The following is a 12,720-nucleotide window of genomic DNA, read 5'->3' as shown; positions in this document are numbered from 1 at the left end:
GGATTTTCGGTGAAGTAAGAGAGGGTGCAGGAGCAGGACTTGGAGGAGAGGGTGGCAGGTACTCGAATGGGATGGGGGAGCCCGGGAATGGGATGAAAGGCGGTGACCCTGTTGGTACAGTGTAAAGCGTGTGAGGTTCAGGCGGAGTGGGCGGTTGCCAACTCATACTTACCTGGCAGGGGAAACACCACGATCATGCAGGTGGTTTTCTCAGGGCGAGGCGCGTCCATTGCACTTGGGGCCCGCTGACCTCTGCGATTTCTCCACATAGGAGAAACTCGACTGCGTAATTTGTGGTAGTGGGGGACTGCGTGCGCGCTCTCCCCTGGCGATTCAGTTACTAAAGATAAGCTGTAGTTCCCTTGTCACCTGGTTGCCATGCATGGGAAAGATGCACGGTGGTAAACTGCAGGGGTTTTCCTTTAGTGGTGACGTCTACCTGCTGCTTGATCTCTGCCTTTCTTTCTCCACTTTTCTGTCACACTCTTATTATAGTCTCTCATTCCCCTTATTTGCCTTCTTTCCGAATACCCCGGAGATCTCAACTCGCTGCAGACGGCGCTGACCATTGTTAAGGATTTCTCGGGGGCCTTTAAAAGTCTCTATTCTTCTAAAATCCCTGCGGCGGAATGCGGTCATCTCCCGGGCGCCGGGCCAGGCACAGGCCTGGCTGGGGAAGGGGTCTCAGGGAGAGCGCACCAGACCCTGCCCGGTGGGGTGGAGACAGCACGGCCGTCTTCTCCAGCGCGCGGGGCCCCGGGCAGGAAAGGGCTGTGAGCGTGTGGGGGCCGCGTAAGAGGCACAGTGGGCACCTCCGGGCGGTCACCCCGCTTTAAAAGGTGAAGTCTTGGCTGTGTCTGTGCCATCTGAGTTCCCCAGGTGACCCCGCTAGTGCCTAAAGATAGGACCTCGGTCTGGGCGATGCGCGGCCAGGGGCTGAGCTCGCAGACGCGCTGGCCGAGCTGCAGGAAGATGCTAGGTGCGGCGCGCCATCCAGACGTGAGTCGAAGAGATGTCCATCGCGTCTCTGTGGCGCAATCGGTTAGCGCGTTCGGCTGTTAACCGAAAGGTTGGTGGTTCGAGCCCACCCAGGGACGTTGTGCCGTACCTTTTATGTCATTAAAGTCCTTTGTGTCTCTTAAAAGAAATTCCAGTCCATTTGTCACAGATCATTTCCCAATTCCTGGAGAATGACAAGAGTTTCCGTTTACTGAAGGAGCATGCAGAGGCTGGCAACCGAGGTCGCTGGGATCCTCTCTCAGCTATTGGGACTCCTATCTCCGGGAGACCGGAATTCTGTTTTCCTAAGTGATCTTTACAGGAAGACTTTCGAAACGAGCCTGTCCTCCTGACCCAGGAGGTGGGGCTGACACACTGCTCAGTACTCACACGGCAGCCGGGGACACTGCGACGTTCACAGAACTCAAGGGAAAGCGCTGTGGCGGGCCAAAGAGAAGCTGGACTTTCCCCGGGACACAGGAGGCTGGCAGGAGCCTCTTGACCCAGGTTTCCCTGACCCAGATGCCTGAATTCAGTGTTCCTACAAGCATGCCAGGACCACAGCCAACAACACGGTAAATATTCCCATTATTGCCTCAATCTGTGTGTGTGTGTGTGTGTGTGTGTGTGTGTGTGTGTGTGTGAGCGTTTCCTCAATAACAGTGTCCATCATGGAGTTAATGCTTGCAAAATGATTGTGAAGTTAGGATATCATTTTTTTTTAAATTACCAATTTGGGTTGGGGATTTAGCTCAGTGAAAGAGCACTTGCTTGACAAATGCAAATCTTAAGTTCAGTCCCTCAGTTCGGCGGGGGCGGGGGGCAAGAAAGCGAGAAAGGAAAAAAGGAAAGAGAGGAAGAACGAAAGGAGAAAAGGCACGCCGTGCTGTGGAGGCCATGCGAAGACAGCCAGCTGTGGTCACCCCATTCTGAAGTGCAGAGAAATGAGCGATTGGTTGTGACCGGAGTGCGTGTCGACACTGCTCTCGTCCGTGTGGATTCTGCTAAGGGATCTTCGTAGCCCAATGCTACGGCTGGACTAGAGAGGCCCACGGTGCGTTTCCCTGTGGCTGGACCTCGGGACCCAGAGCATCGCCTAAGCGGAGGAGCGGCGGGTCGACGGGAAAGCGGCCAGAACCAACTAGGCGCCCCAGCACGCGCCTTCATTCTACCCTCCTCCTGCACAACCCATCTGAGAAGGCTCTCCGCTGTTTTCTCAGTGACAGGCTAAGGAACGGGTGTGCGGGCTCCCTGGTGGTCTAGTGGCTAGGATTCGGCGCTTTCACCGCCGCGGCCCGGGTTCGATTCCCGGTCAGGGAAAGTTTTTCTTTGCTACAATAGCAGAAGTTCAGAATGGCAAAGTGCAAAACACAGGTTGTAGAAAGTGTAAACTCAAAGAAAGTCAACAGAAGAGGTCATGTGAGGTGGTTTTTTTTTTTACCCATATGAACAGGATAGCGCAATAGTTCTTCCAGAAGCCGCACGTTGCAAAACCATACAAGAGGCTGGACGTGCATATAAAAACAATTTCATATGAAACACATGTGTCCTAAAACATCCCATGTGAGAGGCTCCTGGTTTGCGGGAATTCCCGATGATGACGGGATCTTGCTTTCCTCCTTAGGGCTATGGTTTTGGAATTGCAGAAATGCGTGGGAGCCAGGTGGGGATCTGAGGCGCCGCTCTGCCCTGGAGGCCGACGCTGTCGGATAGGCACAGCCGACAAGGGTCGTTCAAAAAGGAGCCCCGAGGGGAGCCGAGCGCCGCCCGCCGCGGTGGGGACAGCCGCTCTTCCCCGCTCCCCGGGCCCCCGCCCGCGGCCGGACGTCTGTGCCGGGGCCCCGCGTCCACACCCCGCTCGGCCCGCAGCCGCCGGAGGCCCGCGGGGCGCTCAGGAGGCGGAGGGCGCGGCGGGCGGACGCAGGCCCGGCCGTGGCGCGCCGTGATCGTATAGTGGTTAGTACTCTGCGTTGTGGCCGCAGCAACCTCGGTTCGAATCCGAGTCACGGCAGTCGGCCTTCTCCGCGGGCGCGCTCCCCTTTTGCTTCCGCCGGGACCTCGCTAGCCCGGCGGGCGTCGACTCGGCTTTCTCTCCCGATGGCGGCGTTGTCCCTGAGGTGACTGTGCAATTTCAGGTTCGAGACCCTCAGGCCCTGGGACTTGGGGTCCGCCGTCTTGAACAACACAGGAAAGTCCTCAAGCACCCATCCCACGCCAAGGCGTGCCGAGCGCCGAGTCCTCCAGGCTGGAAAAGGATGAGATGTCCCTGGAGAGTGCCGCAGGCTGCTGTGACTCTGAGCAGGGACCGCCACGTTGATCCTTTCCTGATCCCAAAAGTTTAGACCGAGGTTGTCTCAGTCTAAAACCTAAGGTCCCACCGAGACTTGAACTCGGATCGCTGGATTCAGAGTCCAGAGTGCTAACCATTACACCATGGAACCTACTGTGCAGGGCTTGTGAAGGGAGTTCGGAGGTGGGTGTGGACCAGCTCGCTGTCTGGATTTTCGTATTAACACCCCGAACAAACATTATATTCGTATCTCAGAAAATCCAGGCGCTTCCATGCTGACCTCAGAGCCAAGGGGAGGATCATTCCAGCCTCCATCATAAACTCTCTGCTCTGTGTCCTTGGGTGTAATTTCTCCGGAATTGTATTTTCTTTTCTTGGACTTAACACTTATCCCAACGCCAGCAAGGGGTGGCGATGGTCGGGTCAGTACTTGGGGTTCCTGAGCTCCGTGCTGCGCAGCCCTTCGGGACTCCGCCACTGCCTACCACTTCTATAGAAAGGGGTGTCGGCACGGAGGGGGAGGAGGAAGGGAGCTGTCATCTCCCTCCCTTTGTGAAAAGAGGCGGTTCTCTGGTCCATTTTAACTCCCCTACCCGGTAAGCTGAAGGGCCGCCACTAGCCACTATATGTGCACAGTGGCCATCACTGTACCTCACGTTAATGGAACAAAGGAAAAACTCGATAGCCAAAAGGGAGAAACCATTTTTCCTGGCAGCCAGGAGCTGAAAGGCGAGGCCTGGTAATTGAGGGGTGTGGGCCAGGGCAGGCAGACCTCGGGATAACCAGACCACGAATGTCTGCCTGCCTGCCTGCCTGCCTGCCTGCCTGCCTGCCTGCCTGCCTGCCTGCCTGCCTGCCTGCCTGCCTGCCTGCCTTCCTCTGCGGGCAGGCGGGGATGGGCTCCGGAGCTGCCCTGCGGCCGCCCGCCTGCGGAAGGCGGCTCCAGACTGACTTACCCGGTCCCTCCACGCCTGCCCTACACGGAAGGGCGTCGGAAAAAGATGCGCTCAAGCTCCCTGGTGGTCTAGTGGCTAGGATTCGGCGCTTTCACCGCCGCGGCCCGGGTTCGATTCCCGGTCAGGGAAGACCTTTTATATGACATACATACTAGCTTCTCCATTCTCACCATTAAATGAAGTGCAGAACCTGCGTACACCCACATCACGAAATCCACAGTGCGCTGGAGTGAGCCCTAGGCCCAGCAGGCTGGGAGACCTCACTGCTGTTTCCTCCGCACCGACAAGACAGTGGAAATCACCACCCTCCCCGAAGCCCACCTGGGTGATGGCTCCTTTAAAAACCAGTGCGAATAAATGGGCATTTTCAGTGTTCCTAAAATGAATTACCATTTATTTAAACTAACAAAATGACCAATGCAATTATTTTGTGTTCAGAGTACTGAAGAGAGAACTTGCCTCTATGTTACCATTTCTTTGTAAATTAAACATATGCTAAATACCAAAAAAAAAAGTGGGAAGGAAATCAAGTGGGAACCTCTCGATAGGGTGCTCATAGAGTAAAACTGCTTGCTCCCCCTCCACCAGCCACAGCTCAGGTTTTTGTTAGACCCAGAATGCTTAACTGATGGCATGTATAGTTCTGTGAACATATGAACTACATCATTCCAAAGACCACTAGCCGTAATTGCTTCCTTGGACAAATTGACAGCTGATCTCACTGCACAGGCCTGTGGTTTACATGTTACATTTCTATGCAAATGCAACAGTGTTTGAGAGTCCATCTAATGCCCTTCACAATGTCGCACCCCCATGAGAATACAGACCTGCCCATGAGCACAGGTAGGGTGAGGTGTCACTGGAGGCGGGTAAGGGTTACTGAAGTTTTCCTTTAAATTTAGGTCATTAACTTTGATTGCAGAATAATTTCTGGAAACGTCACAAAGGTAAGAAAACTAGGCAGAGCTTTATTGAGTAAGTAAGCAGTCAGGTCAGGCAAGCAACCAAGAATGTTCCATACCAGTGTTGTTGTTTTAATGTGTGGAATAAAACTAGATGCGTGATGTAACTTCCCAAAGAGCCACGGGATTAGAAAGGAAGCAGAGGGGGAGGAGCAGGAGAGAGGGTGGGCTGTCACTTAGTGGACCAAAAGGGGCGCGCGGGTGGGAGGAAGAGCAACAGGTACCGGGCGGTGCGAGTGCGGAGTGGAGGGCTGAGCGCGGTTTGGGACTTGACCAGGGGCGTGGCCTACGCAGATGAGGCCACCGAGGGGCTGCTGGGCTGTCCACGATCTCAGCCACTCGTGGATTTCCGGTGAGGAGGAGAGATCGCAAGAGCGGGGCTGGGAGCGGAGGGGGCCAGGTGCTCGGAAACGCAGTGAGAGGCCGGCAATGTGGCAAAGGCTGGTGACCATGTGTGTAGAGTGGAGAGTGTGTGAGGTTGGGCCGGGTTTGGTGACCCAGAATTTCATACTTACCTGGCAGGGGAAACACCACGATCATGCAGCTGGTTTTCTCAGGGCGAGGCGCGTCCACTGCACTCGGGACCCGCTGACCTCTGCGATTTCTCCACATTGGAGAAACTCGACTGCGTAATTTGTGTTAGTGGGGGACTGCGTGCGCGCTCTCCCCTGGCAAAAGTCAATGAAAGAGTTAAGCGTGAAAGCTACTATACCACCTACTTACAGAACATGGGCTATGTTTAGTCCTGTGTTCGCTGTTTTAGCTCAGGCTGTGACGATTTCTCTTCATCCCTACATTGGTGAGTTTCTCCAGAATGAGTAGTGCGCAGGGGTGTTGTCTATGTCAACACTACCACCTACAAAAGGTTTGGGGAAGCAAAATGCGAGAATCCGTCAAGCTACCCGGGAAACAATAAACTCGGAACGCAAGCCTGGGAACGAGTCTCGAAAACGTTACACGCAGTTGTATTATTGTAGCTCATTCGCTGGTGGCTCCCGTGACACAACACTCTTCCTGCACAGGAGCTGGAGGAGAAAAGTGGTGGGAAGGAGTTGCCGCGCTTCACCCTTCCGACAAGGGTGGTGCAGAGGAGTTCGCAGGAAGGGCAGAAGGCCTGTCTCAGGTGTACCAAATTCCTCTAAGCAGCCTGCGGCAAGATCAAACTAAACAAGGTCCCACCGAGATTTGAACTCGGATCGCTGGATTCAGAGTCCAGAGTGCTAACCATTACACCATGGAACCGATGGATTTGCTCCCTGAGGAAGTCTTAGACGGTGGTGTGGGCATCCTTGACATCCGAATTTTAGCTCGTACAGGCAGGGCATCGCATGGCATTGCATTTGTATATCCCGGAAGATGGCAAAGCTTTCACTCTGGTCTCAACGCCAGGGAAAGATTCCCTATTTTCATGCTTCCGTGCTACAGTGAACTTTCTCCTAACAACCTCGTTATGGTATTGGAGCCGAGATTCCAGCAGCCTAAACTCCGCACAGGGAGCAACTGCTCCGGCCTGCAGGGTAGTCAACTAGAACTGGAGGAGGAACAGACCTGAATGGGAGACAAACCAGACACAAGGAGGGAGACCAAGACAGTATTCTGATCAAGGTCTCAATCTTTATTTTTGCACAGCAGAATCTATACGTTTAGCAGAAAGCTAAGCAAGCAGGTTGCCTAGTGATAATGCTTAGTAACCATGTCTATACATGTCTGCGATTTGCAGACCTGCACTGGTAAGAGCATTTGATAGGTGCTGAGAAAAATGAAGAAGGTAATCAACATCTGGTCCAGCAAGAAGAATATCATCCATATAATGAATTATATATAGAGAGGGATCCTTTCATCTGAATGGATCTATAATTTGAGCGACAAATTTTTTACATAATGTAGGGCTTTTGGCCATCCCCTAGGGCAAAACTTTCCACTGAAACCTAGCCATAGGGCCTTTAAAATCTATTACTGGTAAACTAAAGGCAAAGTATTGGCGATCCTCCGGATGGAGAGGGATGGTGATAAAGCTATCCTTTAGATCAATGGCAATTTTATAATATCCCTTAGGAATGGCAACCTGAGTAGGAAGGCCAGGTTGAAGGGCACCCATGGGAATCATGGCCTTATTAATTTCCCTAAGATCTTGAAGAAGTCTCCACTTTCCTGATTTCTTTTTTATTACAAAAATGGGTGTGTTCCAAGGGGCGTGAGCCACCAGACTGGGCCTAGTTTTGAATTTTAAACTTTTGTTTAGAGACAATGCTATGGGTTGTGCTGTGCCAAGCAAGCAACCGCACACCCGCCGGGGCCCTTTGGTCGTGGTTGACTTGTACGCATCTGTGCTCTGCAGCCGACCCTCTGGAAAGAGCAAGGGCCCGAAGACTTCACCAGTGGTGCCCCCTTCCTTCCCCTCAGTTTTCCCATCTCTCGGGGATCTGGCGTGTACCAACGCTCTAATCTCCAAGAACCCTTCAACCACAAGGTCAGGCCCGGCAGGCCTGGCAGACCTGCTCCCCTCTTGGGGCTTCCGAGTCTCCCGCCGCTCGACCTGGCCGCGAGGTCGACTCACGAAGTCCCGGCCGCTGCCCGGCTCTCCCGAGGCTGGGCGTCCGACCCGGGGTCCTCCCGGCCCGGGTCACGGCCCGGCGGCCGCGGTCGTGTGCCGTGTGCTTTCGAAGGTGCAGTTCCGACACGAGTCTCTGTGGCGCAATCGGTTAGCGCGTTCGGCTGTTAATCGAAAGGTTGGTGGTTCGAGCCCACCCAGGGACGGTAGCTGTTACTTTTACACTTCCCAACTCATCCCCGATATGTTCAGGACCCGAAAACCTCCCCCCCTTCGTACAGGAGCCCTGCCCCGAGCATCTCACCTTAGGGAGAAAGAAAAGCAGCACCAACGTTGGTAAAGGAAAATTGGCTTTTTCTGGCCGCCAGGGGCTGAAAGGCGAGGCCTGGCGATTGAGCGGTGCGGGCCCGGGCAGGGTCGAGACTCCCTGCCCTTCACAGAAGGTCGGCGAAGTCTGCGCACCTGGACTCCCTGGTGGTCTAGTGGCTAGGATTCGGCGCTTTCACCGCCGCGGCCCGGGTTCGATTCCCGGTCAGGGAAAGTCTTTTACCTCACCCTGTCAGCGCTTCTTCTGCAATCTCACCCCAGCACAGAGCCCGCCGGGCCTGCTCCCTTGTGTTTGATCCCCCTCTTCCCGCTCTCTCTTTCTCCCCGAGGTGGGCCAGCCCCCCGGGGGTCCCCACACTGCCGGCCGGGCCGGGAGGCAGCCCCGAAAACGAAGAACGCAATCGTCACGCGGAAGAGGCGCCGTGACCGCGGTGCTTGGTGAGAGAAGTGGATCCCGCGTCCCCCTCGGGAGCCGCCGGCCGGGGACCCCGCGTCCACGCCCGGCCATCGCTGCCCCGGACCGAGCCCGGGCCGTGCGCCCCCGCCGGCAGGGCGCTCGCTGGGTCTTCGCCACGGACGCCCGTGCTCCTTCGGGGTGGGGCTCCGCCGCTCCCCTCCCTGAGGTCGACCTGCTTTGGTCCCTCTTTGTCGCCTGGGGATTCATTCTTGACTTCCTGCGAAGGAGAGACCCGACCCCTCGGGGCCCGGTCCCCAGGCTCACACCGAGTGCTGTCATCCCCAGGTCACCGCTTCATGAAGCGTGGCCATGCTTTTCCACGTGCAGATAGGGGTGGATTGTTTCCACCCGATATAGGACACTCCTCGAGTTTGGACATTGGGTCTGAAACTTAATTGTTTTAGGAAAGTAGATGGAAGGGAAGTAGGGGAGAAAAGGAGATGGCGTTTATGGGGTACACTTAAGCATGGTTGGAAATGTCACTAGAAAATCCCCTTTACACAACCAATGTATGCTAATAGAGTTTCTTTTTAAAAAATGCTCACAGGATTTCTCAGAACCCAACATAAAGGCTGGGATGTGGGGTAAAGAGTCGTAGAAGCCATTCTGAGGCAAAGGCAAAGAAGACCCTGAATTGAAAGTCCAGTCCTAACCTAGCCACCATAAACAGCAAGATGAACAGTTTGGGAAAGTAGACGAGTCCAAGAGGCAGAAAGAGCAAGGGCATTCATTCAGAAAAGATTAATTCAGAAAGAAGTTCCTTTATGTCAGTGTTAATGTTTGATGTGTTGGAATAAACATCCCCCTACAAAGGAGGATAGAATTACAAAAAAGCCTCAGCATCTTTTACCCATTAAACTCCATCGTATGAAAACATGGTCCCAGGCCTCAGCCAGAGAGACCAATTGGGATGGCAGACTGGACACAATAAGAGACCAGAACAGGACCAGGCCGGGTCTCTAAAACATCCCTGGAGGGGCCAGAGGCCAAGGGAGGGTGGGCATCGGTTCCTGGGGCTGGAGGGAGGGGCAGGCATTGTGATGACATCAGGAGATCGAGGCCCTTGCAGAGATGAAGTGATCGTGGGGCTTCTGGTGCCACTCGGCTCACCCACGCGGTGGGTTTGCCGTGCTGGGGGAGAGTACGGGAGTGGCGGTGGGAGCGGAGGATGGCAGTTGCATGGAAGGGCCGCGTGTCCTGGAATGGGATGAAGGCTGGTGACCATGTGTGAACAGTGCAGGGGGTGTGGGGTTTAGACAGGCTGGGTAGTCTAGAGGCTCGTACTTACCTGGCAGGGGCAATACTACCATCCCGAGACTGGTTTCCCCAGAACGAGGCCCTGCATTGCACTCTGGACTCACTGGCTTCTGTGATTTCTCTACATAGGGGAAACTGCATAATTTCTGTTAGTGGGTAACTGTGTGTTCTCCCTTGGTCATTGTGTGAAAAATATGCATTTGTGGGTTTGGTCTATTTTAGCTTTAAAAGGAGATTTTTTTCCTATATTTTAGCCAGTGTTTCCAGTTACCTCGATGAGAAAGAAGCAGAAGTAAAGACTGACGAAGTACCTCTGCCAGGAAATCACATGGCTTACAGAGCTCTCCCACTGCCAGGTGTGTGTGGTGACTTCTAAAACCTAATCCTCCCTAAAAGATGGATATCGAAAGAAAACATCCAGTGGGAAATAATGATACCAAAGAAGGATTTACCACATTAGGAAAGAAAATGAATTCACACCAGACATCTGATCTTGCCGGATTGTCATAAAAATATTTAAGGAGCATTTCTCACAAAAGTAAAATGGGCCTCACTTGAGGATAATTAAGATGGCACTCAATAATATTTATCCACATTAAGCAGTTTTCTGTCCCTCTGGTGTCTCAGGACCTCCTGGAGAGTGGGTTCATCGCCTCTCACTGTTGGGACCACTCTTATCTACACACCTGGGGGACACTCTAGTACATGTCTATATTCTGTGCCATGGACCATTGCAGAGTGCTGATTCTATCTGCCCATTTTCTCCTGGGAGGACCACGGAGTTGGGTGATACAACTTTGAAACATCTTTTCTGAGACTCTGTTGTACCCAAAGTTTCCAATCCCCTCGAAAGACCACCATTGTCCACGACTGATGCAAGCAACAAAGAGCCGTTCATTAGCAAGTTCGAGCTTGGTCCTCTGTGCCTCAGAAACCAGTGACGCTTGGAGGTTCCGAGTGCAGAATTAGCACAGCTTTTATAGTACAGAGTAAACAAGTTTTTTTTTTTTCTCACAGCCTCATGTTTTGGTTAACTTTTACATTGGAACATTCCTTCATTTCTTATCAGCTTTGATGTTACTGTTTTCCACAGAAATTTAGGTCAGGATGGCCTTGCTGGCTGTGGAACACAGCTGCAGTCCTGGAGATGACCTTTGAATGTCCTTGCTAGCTGTCTGAGTAAACAACTGATGGCGCATCTTACAGTTCTCCTGAGAAGAGGCAGCTAAGGGATTTCTCAGATTTAACTTCTGCAGAATGGAGGCTGCTTTAACAAGATGGAGTTAGTCTAGTTACATCTCATTTAGCTACCGCTCCTCAACTCCCATCTTCCTCTGGGAAGAAGACCACCAAGAGCCTGCAAACATAGAAACCTTATGAAGCAGGAAGCAGCGTATCTCCAGTGAACCATCAGTTCTGGACATCTCACTTGGCCTACCATTCCTTTTCCTCTTTTCTCTGCTCCTTAATTTTCTTTCTTTCTTTCTTTCTTTCTTTCTTTCTTTCTTTCTTTCTTTCTTTCTTTCTTTTTAAGACATTATTGGCCAGGAGCGTGACCTAGTAGTAGGGTGCTTGCCTAGAATGCACAAAGCCCTTTGTTGGATTCCTTGGTACCACATATACAGAAAAGGCTGGGAGTGGTGCTGTGGCTCAAGTGGTAGAGTGCTAGCCTTGAGAAAGCCCAAGGACAGTGCTCAGGCCCTGAGATCAAGCCCAGAACTGGCCAACAACAACAAGGCAATGTATAGCCAGGCAAAGAGGCTCACACCTGTAATCCTAGCTACTTAGGAGGCTGAGATCTGAGGATCCTGGTTCAAAGCCAGCCCAGGCACTAAAGACTATGAGACTCTTTATGTCCAATTAACCACTAGGAAAGCAGAAGTGGAGCTGTGGCTCAAGGGGCAGAGTGGTAGCCTTGAGTTGAAGAGTTCAGGGGCAATGCCCAGGCCCAGAGTTCCAGCCCCATGACTGAGAAAAAAAAAAAAAAAGGCAGTGTATATAAGTGTTATAACTGCCCAATAATTGTTATCGGATTGGGCAGGGAGGTATTGGAGTTTGCACTAAACTCAACTATGGTGGCTCCATGCAGCTGAGAGAGGCCTGCAACCCTGTTTTTCACCAATCATGTTAGGAGCCAGTGTGGAGTCAAACTGACCCATAAATCTGCATCACTGAGTAAGATAACCACACAAAGAAATGAGCTTTCAAGTATGACACCATGCCTATGAACTTTGAGCTATACCGTCAGTATTGGGAACTTCCTGGCTTTATTGATTTATTGCTTTATCACTTTCTGCTGAGACTTGATTACCATTTGGTACAAATGCAACACCTGACAGTTTCTTGTTTTAAAGAGAGTATATAAGACTGGAACTAGAAATAAACAGGGCTGCAGTCTTAAGCTTACAGCCTTAGGCTGTGGTCTTGGGCTGTAGCTGTCCTGACCCCATCTGATTCTTGTCTTTTTCTTTTCTCATCCTCACCCCCTAAATCAGGAATCCTGCCTTGCTGCTGGCTGAGTCCGGCAGTCTCACTTTATCACTTTCTGCCAGCCACTTACAGCTTTTGTACATTTCTATGACACATATGAGATTAAAAACAGAATGATTCAATCCTTGGCTTTACCCAAGGACTCAAAGTAGGAGTAGAAAAAAACAATCTCAGGCTGGAGAGGGTGGCTCACACCTGTAACCCTAGCTACTCAGGAAGCTGACATCTGAGGATCAAGGTTCAAAACCAACCTGGGCAGGAAAGTCTGAGTCTCTGTCCAAATAACCATCAGAAAACCGGAAGTGGTGCTGTGGCGCCAAGTGGTTAGAGCACTAGACCTGAGTTAAAAAGAGCCAAGCCTCAAAGCTGGGGAAAAAACAAAAACAAAACAAAAAAAAAAAACTATCAACTATTGGCTGTAAGATCTTCAC

General features: G+C 52.2%; 1 long non-coding RNA gene and 10 other non-coding genes across 11 annotated transcripts; 9 read left to right on the top strand and 2 right to left on the bottom strand.

Moving 5' to 3' along the window:
* The first annotated feature begins 164 nt into the window (after positions 1–164).
* LOC150061263 (U1 spliceosomal RNA) lies at positions 165–328 on the top strand. The gene has a single exon (XR_016536106.1). It is a non-coding gene; the product is annotated as a U1 spliceosomal RNA (small nuclear RNA).
* A 695-nt stretch (positions 329–1,023) lies between these two features.
* Trnan-guu (transfer RNA asparagine (anticodon GUU)) lies at positions 1,024–1,097 on the top strand. The gene has a single exon. It is a non-coding gene; the product is annotated as a tRNA-Asn (tRNA).
* A 1,150-nt stretch (positions 1,098–2,247) lies between these two features.
* Trnae-uuc (transfer RNA glutamic acid (anticodon UUC)) lies at positions 2,248–2,319 on the top strand. The gene has a single exon. It is a non-coding gene; the product is annotated as a tRNA-Glu (tRNA).
* Positions 2,320–2,938: 619 nt separating this feature from the next.
* Positions 2,939–3,010, top strand: Trnah-gug (transfer RNA histidin (anticodon GUG)). The gene has a single exon. It is a non-coding gene; the product is annotated as a tRNA-His (tRNA).
* Positions 3,011–3,368: 358 nt separating this feature from the next.
* Positions 3,369–3,440, bottom strand: Trnaq-cug (transfer RNA glutamine (anticodon CUG)). Its single transcript has one exon. It is a non-coding gene; the product is annotated as a tRNA-Gln (tRNA).
* An 862-nt stretch (positions 3,441–4,302) lies between these two features.
* On the top strand, positions 4,303–4,374 carry Trnae-uuc (transfer RNA glutamic acid (anticodon UUC)). Its single transcript has one exon. It is a non-coding gene; the product is annotated as a tRNA-Glu (tRNA).
* Positions 4,375–5,714: 1,340 nt separating this feature from the next.
* Positions 5,715–5,878, top strand: LOC150061257 (U1 spliceosomal RNA). The gene has a single exon (XR_016536045.1). It is a non-coding gene; the product is annotated as a U1 spliceosomal RNA (small nuclear RNA).
* Positions 5,879–6,377: 499 nt separating this feature from the next.
* Positions 6,378–6,449, bottom strand: Trnaq-cug (transfer RNA glutamine (anticodon CUG)). The gene has a single exon. It is a non-coding gene; the product is annotated as a tRNA-Gln (tRNA).
* A 1,441-nt stretch (positions 6,450–7,890) lies between these two features.
* On the top strand, positions 7,891–7,964 carry Trnan-guu (transfer RNA asparagine (anticodon GUU)). Its single transcript has one exon. It is a non-coding gene; the product is annotated as a tRNA-Asn (tRNA).
* A 262-nt stretch (positions 7,965–8,226) lies between these two features.
* Trnae-uuc (transfer RNA glutamic acid (anticodon UUC)) lies at positions 8,227–8,298 on the top strand. Its single transcript has one exon. It is a non-coding gene; the product is annotated as a tRNA-Glu (tRNA).
* A 1,302-nt stretch (positions 8,299–9,600) lies between these two features.
* Positions 9,601–10,808, top strand: LOC150061253 (uncharacterized). The gene is made up of 2 exons (XR_016535807.1): positions 9,601–9,659; positions 10,054–10,808. It is a non-coding gene; the product is annotated as an uncharacterized LOC150061253 (long non-coding RNA).
* Positions 10,809–12,720: the final 1,912 nt, after the last annotated feature.

The sequence above is a fragment of the Megascapheus bottae genome, chromosome 6, assembly GCF_031878675.1.
Source record: "Megascapheus bottae isolate mThoBot1 chromosome 6, mThoBot2.hap1, whole genome shotgun sequence".
Taxonomy (NCBI): domain Eukaryota; kingdom Metazoa; phylum Chordata; class Mammalia; order Rodentia; family Geomyidae; genus Megascapheus; species Megascapheus bottae.
This window is presented reverse-complemented; position numbering and strand designations above follow the sequence as displayed.